The following is a 7,500-nucleotide window of genomic DNA, read 5'->3' as shown; positions in this document are numbered from 1 at the left end:
CATCCATTCGCGAGTGGAGGGGTATGGGGCATCGGTATTTATTTGTGTTGTGCTTTTTGGGGTGTACCTACCCTACCTCTGTGTAGTAATACATGCACACTTGCAATGCACTCGGCACACTGTGTCGTACCCACACGTCGCCAAGCAAAAGCGCTCTTTCAGAGTTTGTTTTGCGCTGTTGTGATCATGACAAATATAAATTGGAAATGGCCTACCATTTTGCAAAACCCATGTCGTAAGCTACTGTGTTCGCAAAGCAATCGGGCTCGAAGTGTTTCAGGCAAAGTACGCTGGTTGGCACAAGCTGAAAGTTGCTTCGCTTGGCATGCACAAAACATGTCCATTTCCTTGCTCTGTCGCGGTCTTTTGGCCATTCAAATAGCAATTGCTACACAACGCCGCGGCATCTTTTGTTACAAAATTTAATAGCTTGAAACTGGGACAGTTCCATGATATCCTTGACTCGCGGGTGCACTGTGTGTATCACGCTATTCGAACAAGATTCTCCCTGGTTCTGGGAATGACGTCACAACCGGGGACTGCCGAAGACCGCCGGGTTTTGCATCTTCGTTTCTAAGGGCGTTGCTATGGGATTTTTGGGGATACCAGAGAGTCTCTTCGATTTTTTTTTTCATGAATAGGCTAAGCATGCATTATTGAACACTATTCAAAGAAAAAACAATGCATGATAATTACTTCACATATGCCCTTTATGTGGAAATTCATTTTGGCGTATCTCATTTCCATCAGCAGGACGGGCAGCTGCCCCCCCCCCCTCTCTCTCTCTCTCTCTCTCTCTCTCTCTCTCTCTCTCTATATATATATATATATATATATATATGTATATATATACATATATACACACATACACACTCATTTATATAAATGTGTGTGTGTTTGTGTGTGTGTACATTATATATATGCATATATATGTAAATATATATATATATATATATATATATATATATATATATATATATATATATATATATATATTGAATAAGTGCGCTGCATGCGTGTGTTTGTATGCACACACACACACACACACACACACACAAACACACACACACACACACACACACACACACACACATACACACACACACACACACACTTCATCGAACGTAATGCAGGCAAATTCTATAAACAGCATGAAAATGAAATTCATTTTCAAATTTAGCCGACCGCGATGGAACTCTGAATTTAGATTCGCCTCTCTTAGGAATGGCTGTGAGAGATGCGTAACAAACGCGCCATGTAGTCACACATTAAATCTACGCATTTTGCAACATTTAGTTACTATTCTCGACTGTCTATTAATATCTAAATTTCACAGCAAGCTATTGCTCTTTTATCAAACAGACTTGCAATTTTGATGGAATTAAGATAATACTAAAAGAAGGTGGAAATGCGAGGAAATATACGGGTCATTATCTAGGTTTGTATGTCTTTTTTCTTTTTCGATATTCGATTTAATAAAAATGAAACGAAAGAAATTGAAACAAATTCACTCACACACACACACTCTCTCTCTCTCTCTCACACACACACACACCATGTTCTCGCATATACATACACACAGACATAACACATACTCACACACATGCACACAGATCATATACTTACACACACACACACATGTATTTGTGTGTGTGTATGTATATATATATATATATATATATATATATATATATATATATATATATATATATATATATATATGAGGCCCCCATATGCAAGAGGGGGTTAACCCCAAAATCTTAGTTTTGAGTAAATCACGCTCACACACATGCACACAGATCATATACTTACACACACACACATGTATTTGTGTGTTTATGTGTATATATATATATATATATATATATATATATATATATATGAGGCCCCATATGCAAGAGGGGGTTAACCCCAAAATCTTAGTTTTGAGTAAATCGCGCTCAAAGTTGATAACATAGTAATGAGTAAAGCAGTTGAATGCATTACTATTATGCATCAAAATAAAGATCTAGGCTAGTTCTATCATGTCATGTTATTTATAAAAACCGAGTTTTCGATCTTTTGAAAACAAAAAACATAGTAGTATATAGAAAAAAATCTTCACTGCCAGTTTTTTCACAAGAAATTATTAAAGTCAATGTATAAACATATATATAATATATAAAAAAACTAATGAGAAAAAAAAGTAGGCCCAGGATTCAGTCTTTTTTTCATGTCATTTTTGTTCTTCATGGAAAAAATCATCCATCTTCATTGGATCTGGTACCACCCAGGGGCCGGATTCACAAACATACGATCGTAACGCATTTACCAGCGGTCATTTACCGTTGCGTTTACCAATCATGGCAAAGCGGGTTTCATGAAGAAATGATAATTTGGATATGCTGAGTTACAATCGTAAATCGACTCATTCTAATGGTAGCCAACAGAGGGCTCTGGTAAAGTTATTCAACCAATCAGCGAGCGCTATACATAATATTTTTAGGTAACACTTAACATGTAAACAGAACAAGACACAGCGAGATTGTTTAAATAATCGTCAGAGCTAAAACACTTTTGTAGAAAAAAGAATATATTTATTTGATTACATCCACCATGTTAGATATATATTTACTGTATAGATAGGAACCAGTACAAACAATGCTATATCAATATATTATTGTTAACTCAAACCAAAGAGACAGTCCTAACCGATTTATACATGTTTTCCATCATTGTTAAACAAAGAACCGGATCAAACATGTTTTATTCATCGCCATTTGTTGTCAAAGGAAATATCTCAAGCTTATTCTTCCCCAGGCACTTTGGAGTTTATTGTCAAAATGCCGACAGATATAGATATTGCTATACTCATTTAGCGTTGGTATTGTAAGTTTATATATCAGCAGGGTAGGTTTTCTTCTATAGTTTTTATAATAATTAAGTCAGAGAAGAACTCTTGTATAATGTAGGCTTATAAGTTCACGAGAATTTGTGTGGATCTTATTCTTGCTAGTTTCGAGTGAAATTTGCATTTCTTCACTATGTCCGCGTTGTGATATCTGTTTGCCATCACATTAGTTACATCAGGTGTAAAAACAAACGCAAAACTTTGCTTAGATATTGATTTTTTGGCGAGATAACACGTGATGACATCGTCTTCCCAAAAGTTACCAGTGCTATGACCACTGGTAAAATTTACCATGGCAACTCCAATGGCAAGTTGTTAGTGAATACCACCGCTGTCTGTTTACCATGGTAACTATAGTTACCAATGATTTTGCCATCGTAAGTGAGTTAGTGAATCCGGGCCCAGGGCTTAAACCCCTCTCGCACATAATTCAATAGTTAGTCTTGCCGGGTGGACGCCAACAACACCCAACTTTAGGCCTAAATTAACCCTTCAGGAATGTCTATTTTCCCTTGGCTGACACTGCCACATGATTATTTAATATCTGGTATACAAGACGGCGCATGCAACTCCAAACTGCCATTTTTGTGGGTTACGTCCGTTTCGCAGATGGGGCCTCATATATATACATGTGTATATGTGTACACACACACACACACACACACACACACATATATATACATATACATATAATTATAGCGAAAAGGTTTGGGATTCCGTGAGGATGTCCGGCAAGCTGGAGCGCCGGGTAGAGAGGACAAGTAAGTAATAGCGAGGTCAGGATAGTAAGATGTGTGGGGCTCAAAGAGGAACATTGCATGGTGAGCATTGAGGTGGATCGGTGCGTGACATGAGATAATAATGCATGAGGTGAGTGTGACCTATTCGTGAACGGACAGCTTTTGTGCTGATGGTATGGTTCTGGGTGTATGGACTGTATGAGTGATATTGAGTTATGTGAGTCGGTAAAAATGGTGAAGGATGAAGAAGAGATGGAAGATATGCGCTGTAAATCAAATAGTGTAGCAAATGGTCCTGTTGTAAGGACGCTCGATTCTGATTTGGGTGGATCAGGGAAAATTGAAGAGCAATTACAAGAGACAGGTATGAGCCAGGGAGGGGAAGACTAATCAGAAAGAGGAAGGGATCGGAGATAAGAAAAGGGTAATTGGGAAAAGCAGAGCGTTATACTGACAGGAAAAACGGTAGGTAAACGTGTAGAGATGGTATGAAGGGACAGAGGGACGGTTAACTTTGACAGAAAATTTGTGAAAACGAGCATAGCTACTTAGAGAAAAGGGGCAAGGCATAGAGAAAGGGATGGTAGGCCTGATTCAGTGTATAGTCTATCAACTGGAGAGGATCGGAAGGTGCCTAGGCTAATCGAAGACCGCAATGACACCAAGCACCTTGCCTGATGGGCAGATTTGGAGTGGCGCGTCTTATGAAAAGAGTGGAGGTTGGGAGCCTGTACGTGAACGAGAAAAAAATGATGTAAAATGTCTTAGGTAGAAAATCAGAAGCCATGGCCTAAGAAGAGATTGGTGTTATTACAAACTGGAGAATCTGACGGACAGATATGGAAGGGCTAGTGGCAAAGATGGGTAAATCATTTACTTATAGGGATGGCCAGATCCCAGGTGGTAGAACTTAAACTAATGAGTTTACAGCAGTGAGATATGTGGCGCCGAGCAGTGCGTTTACGACAAGAAGATATGTGGCGCTGAGCAATACGTTTGCAGGAATGAGATAAGTGACTGAGCAATGCGTTTACAGAAGTTTGCTTAGGCAGCTCGCAAGAGCTATGGGATGGTAGTCTTGAGGAAAGGTACCGGGAATTTTTCGTTTTAGGAAAGATAGTGCAGAGGCTTCACTTCATTGCGGAGGAAAGTTTACGGTCGTCCATGTTATTGAATATTGATAGAGTAGAACTGACCAATGGAAGTCTAGACGAAGGGAAGGAGAGCAAAGAGAAAGATCAAGGCATGGAAAGGATTGGATACGCATGTCAAAGTGGTTGGGGCGGTTTGAATTTAGGAGTGTAAGGTCAGCATTAGAAAGTCTCACAGGGAGCGACTTGGGGGGAAGTAATGTTTGAAAAAAAGTCATTGGGGAGGGAAGTAGAAGTAAATTGAAACAATAGTGAACCATCGGCGGAAAAAGATGCGAATAGCTGTGCAAGAGAGTGATTTGTAAGAGAAGTATAACATATGATGCTTTATGATGGACAATTTTGGAGGAGGCAGGTAGAGAGTAATGGGATGCTAGAAAATGGTAATTGGGAATTGCTATTGGAGGATGTGTGAGGCAGACTATGGATGGGAAGATAGGTGACAAAGCTCAAGTCTGTGAGAACGGAAACTTCTAATATTCCACTGCATACTTGCATTTAAGTAGCTATTGATGGGTAATAAAGGTAGAAATGAGTGTCGTAAAAGTAAGAGATGTAGAACTCTGGGAAAGAGGTACGGGGTCAGAGAGAGAAGGTAATCAGGAGGTTCTTCAGGAAACGAAGGGTCCGGGAAAAGACACTGTTGTGACAAAAGAAATTCACATGAGAGATAATGTGGAAGTAAGCGAGGTTAGTGAAGGATGAGAGGATGGGGTGGAGTGGGGGGGAAAGGGATAGGGGGATATGAGGAGGATGGAGGTCGGCAGTCACTTTGAATGTAAACGGGATTGGGGTTGGGGAATAGAATAGATGAGAGAGAGGAGCATTATCTTGGTTCATGCTTAGGAAGTTTCGGAAGTCGTATAGGATCTTTTAGTTGAAGTGAAGAGGTGAGGCATCTGAGGAGTAGAAAATAAAGGTCAAAAGTCAAGCACATTACCTTAATACAAATGACACACATTGGTCATTGTCACTGAGAAGAATGAGGCAGGTCACTGGTGTAGCCAGAAATGTGCGTGTTAAGTATCGACTCTATTTGAGTAGTTTGGCAGTTGAGGATATTAATGTGTTAGCCAAAATTGAGGCTTAAAATACAAATCAACGTAAAAACGGCTGAGACGAAAATATATATGAAACGTTAGTCGATGGTCGTGTGCATTATTATTATATAGTATATGTTATAGTATACTTGAACTTTAATGACCAATTAAAAATATCTGCTAAACTGCCGCGTCCTGATTGGTCGTGAGGTAGTGGTCACGTAAGTGCGCAGTAGGACAGAAGACGGTGTGCGAGCTGTGCGAGAACTTGTTCTTTAGCAATTCTTAACGCCGAGCTGTGTGCGACACTTTCCGCGACATTTTCCTTTATTTGTGGCGTTACCATTCGTGTCTGAAGAATATTTCTTATACCAACCACTATTACTTTTCGTCCTCTACAATAATATCATATAATTGTGGCGTTATCATTCGTGTCTGTAGAATATTTCTTGTGCCAACCACTATTACTTTTTGTCCTCTACAAGAATATCATAATTTGCCCAACTTAGTTTGACCATACCGTACAGAATGTCCAAGATATGGATAAGGAGAGGGGAATAAGAAAAGACATTGTAAAATTAGTTGAGCGAAGGTCTAAGGCCTAAGGTTTGGGAGACCCCCATTCTAGGGCCTCAAGTGTCTGTCTCCTTAGTCCCCACAACAGCAATGGGCAAGAGATGGGTGGGGGAGATAAATATAAGCAGAGAATATTACACCACATCGATTTTTTGTGTTGAGTTGCGTGAAAAGAAATATACTTTCTGGGTTTTACATTCAAATTATTAACATTTCTAAATGTCCAAGAAATTGCAAAATGAAGAAATTATATCAATTTCATGTGTTACATGAAGTTGAACATATTTTGGTGCTATTTCCTGGACAGGATTTAATTTGTAATGTGTGACAAATGAACATATGCGGACTACTTTGGCGATAAAGACCCTTGAAAAAAGAACAACTATTTCATGAAGTAATTTTAATCACTACAATACCATAATACATTAATTATTGCAACTGTATATCAATATAACTTTCACATCATTACTCAAGTATATCTCCAATTGCATGCAAATGTATAGGAATCAATTCAAAACCAGTCAAATTATATGATTACTTATTTATTGTTTATGGCAAAATATTTGTGCGATGAGCATTGTTTTTTTATTCTTGGAATGTAAGACTACATCTTGTTAATTATATACAATAAGAATTTTTAAAAATATATAACATCTAAAACATTATGTATAAAACATAAAAAACATAAAATAAATAATGTCAGTAGCATTATTTCAACAAATAGTATCCTCATTGAGTTTTGCATTAACCTGCCTACATATGTACACACACATGCACACACACACACACACTCTCATGCACACACACACACACAACACACGCACACACACACAACACACGCACACACACACACACACAACACACGCACACGCACATACACACAACACACGCACATACACACAACACACGCACACGCACAACACACACACACAACACATGCACACACACACACACACACAACACGCGCACACACACACACAACACGCGCACACACACACACTCAACACACGCACACACACACAACACGCGCACACACACACACACAACACGCGCACACACACACACAACACGCGCGCACACACACACACAACACGCGCACACAC

The 7,500-nt window shown here is 39.0% G+C and overlaps 1 protein-coding gene across 2 annotated transcripts in view; it reads right to left on the bottom strand.

The window, feature by feature from the left end:
• Nucleotides 1–6,923: 6,923 nt before the first annotated feature.
• LOC113815853 (zinc finger protein 429) overlaps nt 6,924–7,500 on the bottom strand; it is a 9,419-nt gene continuing 8,842 nt past the window's right edge. For both annotated transcript variants that reach the window (XM_027367865.2, XM_027367866.2), the window contains one exon: nt 6,924–7,500. This exon is cut by the window's right edge and continues 2,024 nt beyond it. The gene's annotated coding sequence lies outside the window, so the exon portion shown is untranslated.

This window comes from Penaeus vannamei, chromosome 9, assembly GCF_042767895.1.
Source record: "Penaeus vannamei isolate JL-2024 chromosome 9, ASM4276789v1, whole genome shotgun sequence".
NCBI classification, from domain to species: Eukaryota; Metazoa; Arthropoda; class Malacostraca; order Decapoda; family Penaeidae; genus Penaeus; species Penaeus vannamei.
This window is presented reverse-complemented; position numbering and strand designations above follow the sequence as displayed.